Raw genomic sequence first — 14,189 nt, forward strand, 5'->3', positions numbered from 1 at the left:
ATCGATGAAAGTTCAATGATTCTCGGAATTTCATTCATTATAATACGACGAATTAATATTACTGGAGGAATTTCGATAATTCCAGAGATTTTTCATCGAAATCTTTTGAATAATTCTCGTACCGATGATTTCTTACATAAAATGTTCAAGGTCATTGTGATTTTCAAATTTCATCAAGATATATTCGAATATTCCGGTTTATTAAGTTTTTTTTTTCTTTTTTTAGCAAAGAAATTTGTGACACGTCAAATTATACTATATCAGATTGACATGTTATAAATTGCCACTTTTTTTTCTTTTTTTTTTTTAGACTAAATGATATGGACACATCATTTGCAAATATTTATATTCGTGACACGTATGAAAGAGTATATGTCTTAGTTTTGGCAAAAAAAAGGAAAAAAAAGAAAAAAACAGACATATCAGATTTCATTATCTGATCATAAACTTAATTAACATGTTAAAATAAATATTGGATATCATTTTATATATATTAAATGTGAAACAAATAAAATAATTTATTTAATCAGAAAAAAGATTATTTCTCAATCCAATCCAAAACAAAGAAAGAAAATGTTAATTAAATCCAAGAATATTTTTCAAACTGATGATGATCAAGATAACAATTCATAGAGAAAATTATTTTCTATTATAAAACGCGTATGTAGATTCATGATCACTGATCATCGATGATTTGATTTCTATTTCTCATTTCCAAGCTAACAAACTAGAAAACATTGTTTCTTAACTTGCAAATCCTCTTAATTTGCAAATGTTAAACGTTCAGTAGTCTTTCAATAAAAAAAGAAAAGAAATACAAGGTATGATATTTCTATGACCATATTTCATTTCGTATTAACATTAACATTTTGTCAGTTTGAATCGAACCAGATCATAATAAATAACAGTAGAACCGGTGTAACAGTGATTACCAGTAAACCATTTCGAATTCATAATTATTGTCAGCTTCTCGTGACCACTAAACCGGACAATGATGTCATCGAAACGAATGGAACTAAAATTGAAGCGATCCTCGCGAGACAAGTTTGGCCGAATTTGACATTTTTCATCTAGCAAAATATCATCGTCCATCAAATCAATCTTTCTTCTTTGTTTATACACTTGAATTCTGCATCGAATAATTTTTTTTTCTTTTTTTTTTTGAAATGCATCATTCCACTTCAATCTTTCACCGATCTCGATACTGTCGATTTATTTAATATTTTCGATTGTTATAGGAATAAAATTATTTTTATTCGAATACAAGCATATATAAAAATATTAATGAAAAAAAGTTCCATTAATCTTGTGAACTTTGAAAGATCTAAGAATCACGTCACGATCGTTCGTAGAAAATAACTGTGTTTCCTCACTTTTCTTATTTTTCAACCTATTAAAAAAAAAAAGTCGATTAATCAGGACAAATTATTACAGATTACAAATTAATAGGCGGAAATTAACGAGGAGTAAAGAAACTGGTAATTTACTCCGCTGGATTATGGATATTGCGTTAAACATTTAACGCGTGATGTAAGAAATTCCGTTTCAGGTCGTCAGAAGTTTGACGTCACAAGGGCAAAAAACGTGAAGAAAAAAGTTGGGGGAAATCCGTATCGATGACACGAAATCGTATTTTCGCTTTGAAACAAAAGCTTGGTAGGAAATACGTATATATATATGTGTTTTGAATTACGAGACAAAAATCAAAAATTTTTTTTTCTTTCAAATTAATATAACGACGATTACCACATTGCGATTTACGTATATGCAAATTAACGACTGTCCGATGATTCAGACAGATAGCTCCCTAACCTCTCGACATTGAAAACTATGCGGATCGATTATAAAGATTTACAGTGGAATAGGATTTAAAATAGGAAAACATGCGCAAACCTCTGCTGCTGACGTCAAGCTTATTAAAACTATATTAAGAAGTCAGTAAATTTACTTCGAAAATAGTAAAAGAGGCACGTATTGATAAAAAATGTAATTTATCTCGTTACCTATATGTCATAATTGTTAAATAAAAAGGAAGAAATCTTTCTATAGATAAATTAGCCAATTGGAGGGAGGAAATTCACCGATGTTTCTGACCAGTTACTCGAATCGTACGAACGTCAGAGTAACGATCCTTGCCACGTGTCCAACGCGATTTCCAGTTTCGAGTGCAATGTAACGAAACGCGATGACGCACAAACGCCATACGAAGCCATAAGTGGATTTTGTTGAAGCCGCTATAACCATTAAACTGTTGGAACGATACGATGTTACAAATGACGGCGGTATTCGCATAATTAATCGTCGGAACGAACAAAAACTGGAGAGCAGAGTACCGTGAAATTTTTCATCCGATCGCCGAGAAACCCGGCCATAAAGGCGCGGCGCGGTCGGTTTCAGATCACACGTTGACGAGCAATGATTCGAAATAGGGAATCCTACGTGTTTCACGGTGGACGGATGATCGGAGAATCTCGATTAAATACGTTGAAAAATTAGTTCGATTCTTTGGAAGAAGTTAATATCGTTCTGAGAATTTTATTTTAGGGACGATGGATTGACTTTTATTTTGAAGATAATATAATTAAAAATTTTGCTTCGGTCAATTTTTAATAATCAAATCCATATCAAGGTTATTAAATCGTAAATAAAAAATATTTTCTACGAAACGTTCTTTACGATACGGATCAAAGTAATTCGAGCATTAATAATTCAAAGTAAGTATCGATAATTAAATATTAATAATTAATAAGCTCGTGTATATAAGCATCGATAATTATTAAAACTTTTAAAATTCGACGATATATACGCTCACTTCTCTCTTTTTAAATTTTTTTCTTTCCTTTTCTTCTTCTCTTCTTTTCATTCCATTCTCTTCCCGCATAATTAATCGACGGCGCTGCCTCGAGGGAAGATTGTCGATCGGTCCACGGACAATTTTCGTCGTTTTCGCCGGTCCACGCACGTAAGACGGTAGCATGCTCGAACCAGAGATTGACATTAAGATTGGACGATGATATTTATAATGAAACAGGCCGGCCATGTTTGAGGTGCACCCCCGTTGCACCGGCGAGCATTATGGTCGTCGTTCCGCTTAAAATATGGTCGGATTATTATCGTACAAATGAAATTTGATATTTTGCTCGATGCACGTCGCCGAGTTTCGACGAGGAAATTTCTGCGTGTTTAATTCACGGATTGAAAGCTCGAAACAGGGCACGCCGTGTCGAGATATCATCTGAGAAGTGGACCGTTCACGAGTCGAACTGATGTCGAGGAGATGGAATTGGATTGTCGAGTGTTTGTAATTTGTCCAAGTATGTGTATGCAATAAATTGTTTGTAGTTCGAAATGTTGATAAGAACGAATATCTTTGTTTGAGGATAAAATCGAAGAAGATTGAAAAGTATATAATTTATGTTTTTATTAATTCTCGAATAGGTAATGTTGAAGAAATGAAAGTGTTATTATATTTATTTGTGTAAATAAAAACTGTTCTTCGAGAACATTTTTACGTATCTTTAAATACATTAGAAGAAGATTAATGATGAAAGGACTAATTTTAAAAAAGTTAGACGCGTCGTAGATTTCAATTTATCGATCTTCAAGCTTCCTGTAAATCCCTCTGGAATTTCTCGTTCCGTTCTACACGTTCAGTTATCTTATTTCGTTTCGATCTTGCATGCTTTCGCATAAATAAATTTCAAAATAAAAATTCTCATAACAACTTGGTACCACATTAAATTTCTACATCTCGTATACTTAAAATCTTCTCTGTATCCGAGTTGCAATTTGTAAATTGGAAATCGTAAAATCAAATCCCTTTAAAAATATTCGATCGTATATACGAGATGCATCGATATTATTTTACAATTTAATATTATTTTTCGCGAAACAATTTATACACTGTTTCGATACAAATAAACAACTCGAGACACGGAATGCAACAATTCGACACACGCGAGATATCTCTTTAAAGTATATTATGATATGGTTTTATCATCGGCCGAACACAATAACAATCGCATATCGAAAAAGCATATTTCACTCGAGTTCGTTTATTTATGATTTTATCGTAATCGTCGAAAAGCGTATTGGCCAGCCGTCAATTATTTATACCGCATCGATAAATTATCTCGATGACTTACAACTCGTCTCGCTATCATTTTAGCGATTCGATTTTTTAAAAAAACCCGTGACTACGTGTCGTGTTTTAAAAAAAAAAATTGCCGTAAAATCTCCAGATAATAAGACTATATTTCTTTCAAGCGATTCAAAATTTTATATTTTATATTTTACCCTTTACTCGTTACGACCTTACAGACAAAATTTAAATGAACGAAACGGGTCGAATTAAATATTTTCCTTTTGTATATATTTTTCTATCGTGAAATTATATACGAAAAATAAAACGTGATCTTGCGAGGATAATACAAAATTCGAGAAAATTGAATTGAAAATTCGCAACGAGCAATTATTTGCAAATAAAAGATAAATAAATAAATAAATAAATTCGAACACGAAATCTTACTCGTAAACGCATTACACGATCCACGTGTAGAAGGATCATACATCACGGCCGGGTAACGAGGAAACTTGCCATCAAGCAACGTCAAATAAAGTACTAACCGAAGTAACCAAAGACAGATCGCCCTGGCCAACTGATGATAATAAGAGTAACCTTCGCGTTAAACAATGTCAAGAGGAGAAAAAAAAAAAGAAAGAAAGAGAACACCGACATAAATGAACTTACAACAGATAGCCAGCGGCGAACGGCGTGTATCCAGGAAGCTCGATTTGACTCGATCCATCATGGCTGGTGTGTAATTTTTACTCGTCACGCACCGACAACGATCTTAATAAATGCAAGGGAATATTAATCGCGACGATTTTCTTTCGAACCGAAACTCGAATTCGACTTCTCCACTCGGGGGAGGAGATCCAACACGGGTTGAAAGTTTGATAGTGTGGGGGGAAGGAGGGATGGGAGAGGATGATGGACGAGATTTCACGGGATTTCGTTTCCGTTGGCCGTAACGATAAATAAAATACATACGTCGAACCGGTTAATGAATGCATTTCGCACGAAATTCCGGCAGCGGGAATTAATTATGACCACGCTCGATACCGTTCGAATCCGTTGCTTTTTCGATGACAATTCGTTTCCAAGAAGGATATTGATGGTCTAGTCTGTCCGAGCGAATGTCCGTTGTTTCTTTGAGGCGAGGAAAAAAAGAAATATCGGTATGGTTGCTTGATCCTTTTTTCATTGATTCGACATTAAGAGGGATTAATCGACTACGAAGATGTTCCTTTTAAGTGATACTTAAGAGGATCGTGTTGCTTCTTGTGTGGTAAGAATTTTTCTCCGTTTTTTTTTTCTCACCATACTTCTTTTCATCGAGCCCCGATCGCTTGTTATTAATTTTTTTAAAATTCTCGATACTCGAAGTTGTATTTCGAAGGATAAATTTCCTTCGATCGAGAGTACCAATTTTTCAAACGCTTTTTCTCCCACTGATAAATATTGGACTTTTAGATTTCCGTTTAATCGTACATCGAATATTCACGTTTTCAAGAATATTAATATTCGTACGCTGTGAGCAGAACTTAATACGACATTATAACGAGAAAAATAAAGGACGCGAGAAATATCCTTGAAACAATGCCACTAAGAGGAAAGAAAAAGGAACGAAGAAAGCTCGTTCTCATCGTGCAAGAATTATAATTAAAACATCATTCGAGATTCAAAGGATCCCGGCAAGATTCGTTCGAGGGCGGTGATACATTTCCGTCGATACGAAAGCGAGACGAGATTTCGATGTCGGCTACGCTCTGTCGGCCATATCCTTCGCCAATTATACGAATAAATTATTCACCAATCGGGCACCACCGAGTTTTCGGTTTCACGCGTCTCTATGAATAATTCAAACGAGTCAAGGTCCACTGAGACCAATCTCTTCTCGGCTTGGGCGCGTTATGGGGCTACAACTAGACGTGTGCCACGTACCATTGTTTCCAATTCCTGAAGGAGTTTCGGGAAAAGCCATCGATCGAAAATGTGCAAATAATCGAAGCTTTGAAAAATTCGTCGTGTTCGAGTCGAGAGAGATGGAGATCTAAGTTGGGGTGCAGTAAGCACACACCGGTTCACCTTGCGAGAAATGATTCTTCTGGGGTCACGAATCGAAAAGATCATTGGTTTCTATATTGATCGTGAGTGCGAATGTATATGCCTCCTCGAGGAATTTGACATTGTTGCAAAAATTGAATTAGAAATATTCTAAGTCGAATATCAATCTTTTCAGATGTAACAATCCTTTCCGGTGTATTTGAAATATAAACGAAAAATGTGAATATTTTAATGTATCTCGAAACTTAAAAAGAAGCTAAGCAAGATATCTTTTAATTGAAATAGAATATTAAAATTTTTTTTTTTGAAAACTTGATTAATTATTGTTCTAGACTGGATGTAACAATGTTCGAGCGCGAAAAATGGAAAAATGCAAATGGAATTTTACTCTCCTTCGTATTTCATTGAGGCTTATCTTTATGATATATTTATCTTCTCGAAAAATGAAACGTAATTGTTATTATCATGTTAATCAAGTGGAATCGAGCGTATGAAAGAAACAAGTTGTTTCGATGAATACTTTGGAGTATATATAATATCTTTCTTTTTAGTGGACGAATCGTTATTGAATTATAGATTTAATATTTGAATGTCTTAAATTAAGTTTAAAATTATCTGAATAAACGAGTATACCAATTAACCTTTTTCTGAATGATAATTACCAAGAATGAAAATTTAACCAGTTATCCAAATTAAATAATCGTACAAATCATTTTCTTTTTTCTATTCGAACCTGTACGCATAAAAATGGACTCGTTAATTTTTTTACGAATCGCGGTTTACGGCAATGGGAACACGAATCGTTTAAAATAGGGCAAACAAAAATATTGATAAAATTCATTCGTTCCGACGTCTGGCACGCATTCCTGCGTTAACGATCGATTTTTGCGCGAACAAAAAGCAACAGGATGGCAATTTTTCACGCGAGACACGACACGTATCTGTATCTCTCTTGATACGACTTGTTACCTTGTCGGGTGAACGTACAAAGATGATTCATTTTAACGTATCAAGACCGATTTAAAAGGAAATTAGTACGAGAATTATATTATTATTCGAAAAAAAATGTACCGTATCAGTTTTTCGAAAAATAATTACAAACTTCACATACGAATCGCTCTTTGTAAACTTGATAAAATTTTCAAAATTCCTTTGAGACGATTTGTATTGAATTGTATTCGCATGCAATTTCTAAAAGATTTCTGTATTTTTTATTATCTTTTTCACAAAACAATTAAACGATACAATTAACTTTACTCAAAAAATCACTATTGAACTATTATTTTTTGGATTTTCTTCAAGGATCCATAGATTTAAAAATCTGTTATCCCAGTACTTTTTTTATCAAATAAAAAAATAAGTAAATAAATAAAAATTTGAAAGATTTAATTACGGAATTAAAACTATTAACTTTTAAAGTTTCAGATCACAATTTAAGAATCGAGGCTGATATTAAATATATACAGTTGTCCAGAAGATTGAACGAAAACGTAAATTATATCTATCATTAAATCTTTAAACGATTCTTCTTTATAATTACTATCCGTAACGAAATTATTCACGAGGTTATTCATCGTTCAATATTTTGATACGATTTTACAAATAAGACTGCCATATTTGTTACAAAATGAAATTGGTTCGAAGCGATGGCCAGCGTACTCGCATCCGGTTAAAGAAGAAAAACGTGCATACAGACTGACAGAAGTTTTTAGTGCGACAGCCTATCAGATTAAAGCGTATCACGATGCTCGAATGGAAATCGGCATGGACACGGTGGTCCGCGAAGGGAATCAATGCGATTATAAATATCAGGTGGATTGTGTGCACCGACATGCAAATAGGTGGCCAAACTGCGCGTCAATTCGTTTCATGGACCTTGACTGGCAGGTGAAAGAGTTTACTTCGACTTTTGTTTCGTGTAAACGTTTAGCGGGATGGTATGGTATTATTTTGAATTTAAACGCGGTCCCTTTGGGTAGGAAACTGTCGAAGGATTGACTCATATATAAGTATAAATAAATGGGTGAGTCATTTGATTGGAACGTGTTCCTTGATAAAGTAAATTTTTCTCGAGAATAAAAGGAACGTAGGAAGGGTATGTACGTCGTATGGCCCTAGATAATCGAACGGAGATATAAGATAATGTAATTACAGATAATTCTCAGTTTTTAATAATTTACAACGAAATTGTTAAAATATTTTTCTGTTCTTTTGCAAAAATTCAGTTATCCTAAAGATAACTTTGCACTCGATAGAAGAAAGTGTTAAGAATCGTCTTTATTATAAATTTTTCAATTCCCTCCAAAAAGTGAAATGTCCAATTCTTAAGGATTTATAATAAAATCTTTCGATTGTCTTCGAAATATCCAAATATCTAAAGAATTGCACTCGATAGAAAAAAGAATCCTTCAATTGTTCCCAAAAAACAAAATGTTCTCGAAGGAAAAAAAATTTTCAAGAATTGCACATCTCGATAGAAAAGATTTTTTCCCTCGGCAATTAAAAATTAAAAACGAAAATTAAAAGTAAATCAGAAACACTCGAAAAGAATACGTATCCTTCCACCATCTACGCGCGATTTCATTACGTACGCGATAAACGTGACTTTACACGACGACTACGACGACATCCGAACGTAACGGGTTTTTAAATCGGCAAGGGCGACTTGCGAATGCTGTCGAACCTCGGCCGTAATCTAAAATCTCGGCCGGCTGAAAATTAATTCGAGCTACACTTTGAATCGTGCACCGTTCTGCATGAAAATTCGACCGAGTACAACTCGATTACCCAAGAAGAGTCGAGCGAGAAAGGAGTTTTACGAAAAGATAGCCGTGCGGTTCATGAATATTCAAGGGACGCGATTCAGCGGCCGAGTCGCCGTTTCAGATGTACAAATAGTCGACAAACCTATCCGACAACTCGTTCCCTTGTTGTCGTTAAAGCCCACCTCAGCGTCCGTTTCTTGATATCTTTTTACGCTCCCCTTTTCCGCTTATACCCCTCCTTGCTGTTCGCTCCATCTCCCATTTGTGCTTTTGCCTTAGAATACGTCTGTTTTGTAAACAATTGATCCTTTAATCTTAATTTTTTTTTTCGCGATGAGACAAAGAAAAGAATGTATCGTGCGAGAAAAGGAGTGTTAGGGAAAATGTTTGAAATGGTATTTTTACAAACGAAAAATATACATAAGTCGAATTAAAATTTTGGAAAATTCACGTCTTATAAATTAGTATCTTGAAAGATTTAAGCTTCTTATCTTCTTCAGTTTCGATATCATTAGATTGGTTTTAATTGGTTTATATTGGGAGTTATTTTTCATTTTAATACGTAATAACAAGATGGAAATGAATGTTGCAAACATCTTGTACACTTGTCGTTGCGGATTTAACTTGCATCAAATCACGTTAAAATTACGAAGAGAAAATATGGCTAATACGTTATTAATAAAACTATTACACGAGGGGAAAATCTCATTGAGCAATATCACTGGATTCATTCACTGAATCATCGAATGGTAACTTTTCAAACCTTGGCCTCGGATCGTTTAATTCGAGGCGAAAGTATCACTTTCATTTTCAATTCGTTGGAATTCGTGATTAATATAGTGAGAGAAATCTAACATTGGTGATCCTGAAGAATTTTTTATAAAATGATTCATTGTCGCGATGATTTTGCATTTTGCTTTTGATGAAATCTGATCTACAACTTATGGAACAACTTATGAATCAATTTATTAATCGTTTTGCAGAGAAGAAAATAGGAGAGTAATAATAAAGATTTTGTTGCTAAATATTGTGTCAAATATTATCATTAAACGCATACGAGAATTTTGACAAAATTGTTCGTGGAAAGTATATCTTTTATTTATTTTACGCCATTTATTGTGATACTATTTCACAAAATGATTCTTATGAGAATGATTTCATGAGATTGTTAAATCTCTAAGCGAGTTTAAAATATTTTGAAATATTGTTTTTAATATATTAACAAATAAAAGTTGGATGATTATACAACAATCTTTGGAATTATTTAAATTCCAGAGAACCCTTTGGAAATATCAAATCAACAATGAATTTAATAAAATAATTCCCCGATAAGAAAATAATTTAAATGAATTTCTTCGTGTTAAAATTGATCTCGATACACGAGACACACTTTATTCCATTTAATTTCAAATCAATAAAATAAATTATTAACAACACTCCATGAACCTACAATTAACTTAACAGAATAATAAAAATATTACCATCGATGCAACGAATAATATCTAATTGATATTCTCCATTCGAAATTAATTTCATTTCGAAAAAAGAAAAATTGATTTTTCCAATCTTGAATTGCCTTGTGTTATCGTTCCCTAACAATAATCGCAACGAATACGCATGTATTTTAAGACACTGTCAATTTTCGTTCGAATCAGAGGAGAGAAAATAACACTATCCTATATCCGAGTTGCAGAGAACGTTTTAATTGGACGACGCACACAGAATTTCCATTTGCATGCGAGCAAACCGCGGGAAAATATGCGACTCTTGACTTTTTAACTTTCATATGGCCGAGGTATTTCAAGTTGCTCGGCGTTTAGATCGACAGACACGCGTGTAGTATTAAAGTTTTCGTCCTGGATTCTTATTACACAACTTACTCTTGACTAACTTTTCACAAATTTCGATTAATTTTCCGATCAAAGTGTAACCTCGATCAAGTACCGTCCATAAAATTTTTTTTACCAACGATCCTTTCTTCCAATATTTTCTAAATCTTTTTCAAACGTAATTTTTATATGTATCGGCAATTTTTTATCTCAATATTTAAATCCCTATTCGTGAGGAAGGAACTACACATATATACATATACATCAACTTAAAATAAATTTCTTCCATATTTTTACCTCGATAAAATTTCAGGCCTTTAATGACCGGTCTTTTTTCCCCATACTGAAATTTAATAAAGACGGTGACACGATCGGTGTGCGTTATAAAGTACATTTAACGACGCCGAAAGCGGATCTGTCATTTAATTAAAATTTCAATCGTTCTGCTTTATTTTCCTCGTATAAATCCAACGTGCCTTTTCTTTGTCCTCCCTTCCATATATATATGTGTGTGTGTGCGTGTGTATATATATATATATATACCTGAAACCGCACGAAAAAGCGGTTTACAGTTCGATTCTCAATAGGAACGATAACACAGTGTCGTTCCTGAAATTTATAAACGCGTTTAAGTTATTAATAAATATTCGAAAATTGCTATACCGTAATATTGTTTACGGAGGGGGAGGGGGAGGGGGGGATCGTGATTCATTAAAAGTACCTCTCAGTTTTGTAATATAGAAATCCTATGCAATGATAATAAACGATATAACCACCATAGTTTGTATACTGATAAATAAATGAGATAATCACGTCGTAATATTAATATCGAATTTCAATCTTTTGCTTCATTTTTTCAATAACATGGTTTGAGATATTTCCATAAAGAAGTGGTATATTGAATATTGAATATTTCAATATGCAAGAACTGTTTAATAATAATCGTTAATTTGTCAATTATTTAAAATTACACGTCACATCATCGATGCTCGTTTCCCTTGATTTTATCGTCCCATTTTCTTTGTCGTGTTTAATTAGCTTCGTGTAATGTAATAAAATAAGTGATACGATCGAGATCATTTTTATAATTAGATATTGTATTGGTTTTGTAATATACATATATTATACAGTATGCAAATGCAATGATAAAAATTGATATCGATCAAGGATATTGTCTTTCTTATAGCTTACTATAGCTGTTTATCAAGCTATTTGTATTTCACAGTAGAAACAAATCTTCAAATTTCAAAATTTAAACTTTATTTCTTCATATCGATATTTCAAAAAAATACAATCCGTAATACTCTACAATAGATTGTTTCACTGAAAAAAAATTCTTAACATTTACAAAATTTTCTCAATATTTTTATATACGAAAATTTTCGTGATTGACAAATTTCATTTTTTTAATTTCATATTCCACAAAAAAAATTGTACAATCCAATACTCACAAAATTTTGTTAAAAATGAATAATTTTAAAAAACTTTTGTACAAATCGAACATCTTAAATAATCCTCCTATTCTTTTCCACGCTCGATCTCAATCCTCGAAGAGCGACATCTTTTTCATTTATCGACGAACGACCGCTAAAAAAAATATCGTGTTTCGTTCTTGCATTTTAATACTCGTATCACCGAGCATGACTTATGTCGCACAGGCAAAGGAAACTCATCCAATCGCAGATACACGCACTGAATGCACTACGGTTTTGACCGATAAATGGCTCTCGATTATGATATATACGCGACGAAATAATTCGAGACCACGGTTGGACCGGTTATGGCGCGCGCCGTGACTCATCCTTCGAATAATTGCAGACCCTTATCATCGACGATTCGAAGATAACGCGCAATCAGGCTGGAATTCTCGTTATTCACGCTCACGATTTAAGTAATGCGTAGTGAATCCGTAGATTGTTTCGATGCGAATGGCAGTCGATTCGAGTCGTTAAGGATCGTGCAATTTGTCGCGATTGTGATATTGGCTCGAGTTGACGCTTGTGAAATTAATGCTTTGTAACGAAATTAGAAATTTTGTGTATGGAAAGTTGTTCCGAATTATTTTATGGATTGCATAGAAAAAGCAATATTTGAATTATTGTAATTGGATAAAATAGAAAAGAAATTTTCAAAGAATTAGAAATTAAAAAAATATGTGTTCTATATGCATTATTTTTCGTTATTTCGTTTTCTTTTCTTCTATAAATTATAAATATTCAATAAATATTCAAGTGATTCTAAATTGTAAAGATAAAGTGATTTTTTTTTTACTATTTTCATATAGAAAATTCAACATTCGTTTCGGCATTTGAACAAGCCCCGCTAATAAAGGGCTTATTTAATGCTTCATCCCTCCATTTTAAATACTTGAGCATCGGCCAAACTAGTTAATCGAAATTCATTTAACTAAATTTTACCTTATGGACCCATAATATACAAATAATCCGAGGATGGTAACATTTACAGAGTGAAAAATATAGAAAAAGGTGTCTACGTTGAAAAGAAAGGACAAAATGGAAGAAACTCGTAAACTCGTTTTAATTGCCATTCCATTTCACCATTGGAGGACACCTACCGCCTAAAACTCGTATTCGAACAGCACATCACGACCCTTTAAATTTTTAATACGACCACCATTCCTTGGGTTCGTGACTTTACATTCCATGAAATATCGCCATAAGTAAGAATGAAAAGTTCGAGCACGCGATAATCACCCTTTTTATTATATACGCCTATTTTATGTGACGTTTCAATTTCGTATATCACGTGTAACTTGATTGTAAAATTGACAAAACTGATACGAGAGATTTCCTTCGATCGACATGATAATCGAGATTTGTGAATTTAAGGCGCAAACTGATTAAGTATCGACACTCACGACACCTTTTGCCCCACTGTGTGTAACTTTTGATAAAGCGGCGGATGGGTCAATTAAAGTAATTGCACGAATATGCAACTCGACCCTTTATTGGCCTCTTATCTTGTTATCGTCTTCGTCTTTCGTGATGAGATTTAATGAGTGGTTATTGATAAATAGGTGGGAAAAGAATGTGTGTTGGCGAGATTGAATATTTTTAATAACGAGAGAAATTGTTTGGAAATTTTTTTTTATAATGTCATCTTTTAAGATTAAATTTTCTAATTCTAATTTCTAATCCCATAATTTCTTTCACTATTCTTTTCTTTTTGAAATTTATGATATATTAAATAATGAAAACTGAAATTCTATTTTTATATTTGTAAATAATTTTTTCATAAATGTCCTTTACTTTAATAGTATTAATACACATAAATTATTACGAGTACATCGCAGTAGAATGGGTGATCATTGGTCAGGCGTTATATGTAATCGAATCTATAACAGCAAAGTGTCGCTCTCTTACGGCGAGACGAGGAACTTCAATCAAAACATTACACGATAACAGAAAAAAAAATCATTATCTATAGTTAATTTGTTCTTCAAAT

At 33.1% G+C, this 14,189-nt stretch overlaps 2 long non-coding RNA genes across 2 annotated transcripts; one reads left to right on the top strand and one right to left on the bottom strand.

Moving 5' to 3' along the window:
- Positions 1 to 4,265: 4,265 nt before the first annotated feature.
- LOC133665941 (uncharacterized) lies at positions 4,266 to 6,766 on the top strand. The gene is made up of 2 exons (XR_009829413.1): positions 4,266 to 5,351; positions 6,463 to 6,766. It is a non-coding gene; the product is annotated as an uncharacterized LOC133665941 (long non-coding RNA).
- A 3,380-nt stretch (positions 6,767 to 10,146) lies between these two features.
- On the bottom strand, positions 10,147 to 12,805 carry LOC133665940 (uncharacterized). Its single transcript, XR_009829412.1, has 3 exons — positions 12,176 to 12,805; positions 11,446 to 12,047; positions 10,147 to 11,333 (listed from the first exon to the last, which is right to left on the bottom strand). It is a non-coding gene; the product is annotated as an uncharacterized LOC133665940 (long non-coding RNA).
- Between the last annotated feature and the right edge of the window lie 1,384 nt (positions 12,806 to 14,189).

Source organism: Apis cerana, linkage group LG4 (genome assembly GCF_029169275.1).
Source record: "Apis cerana isolate GH-2021 linkage group LG4, AcerK_1.0, whole genome shotgun sequence".
Classification (NCBI taxonomy): Eukaryota; Metazoa; Arthropoda; class Insecta; order Hymenoptera; family Apidae; genus Apis; species Apis cerana.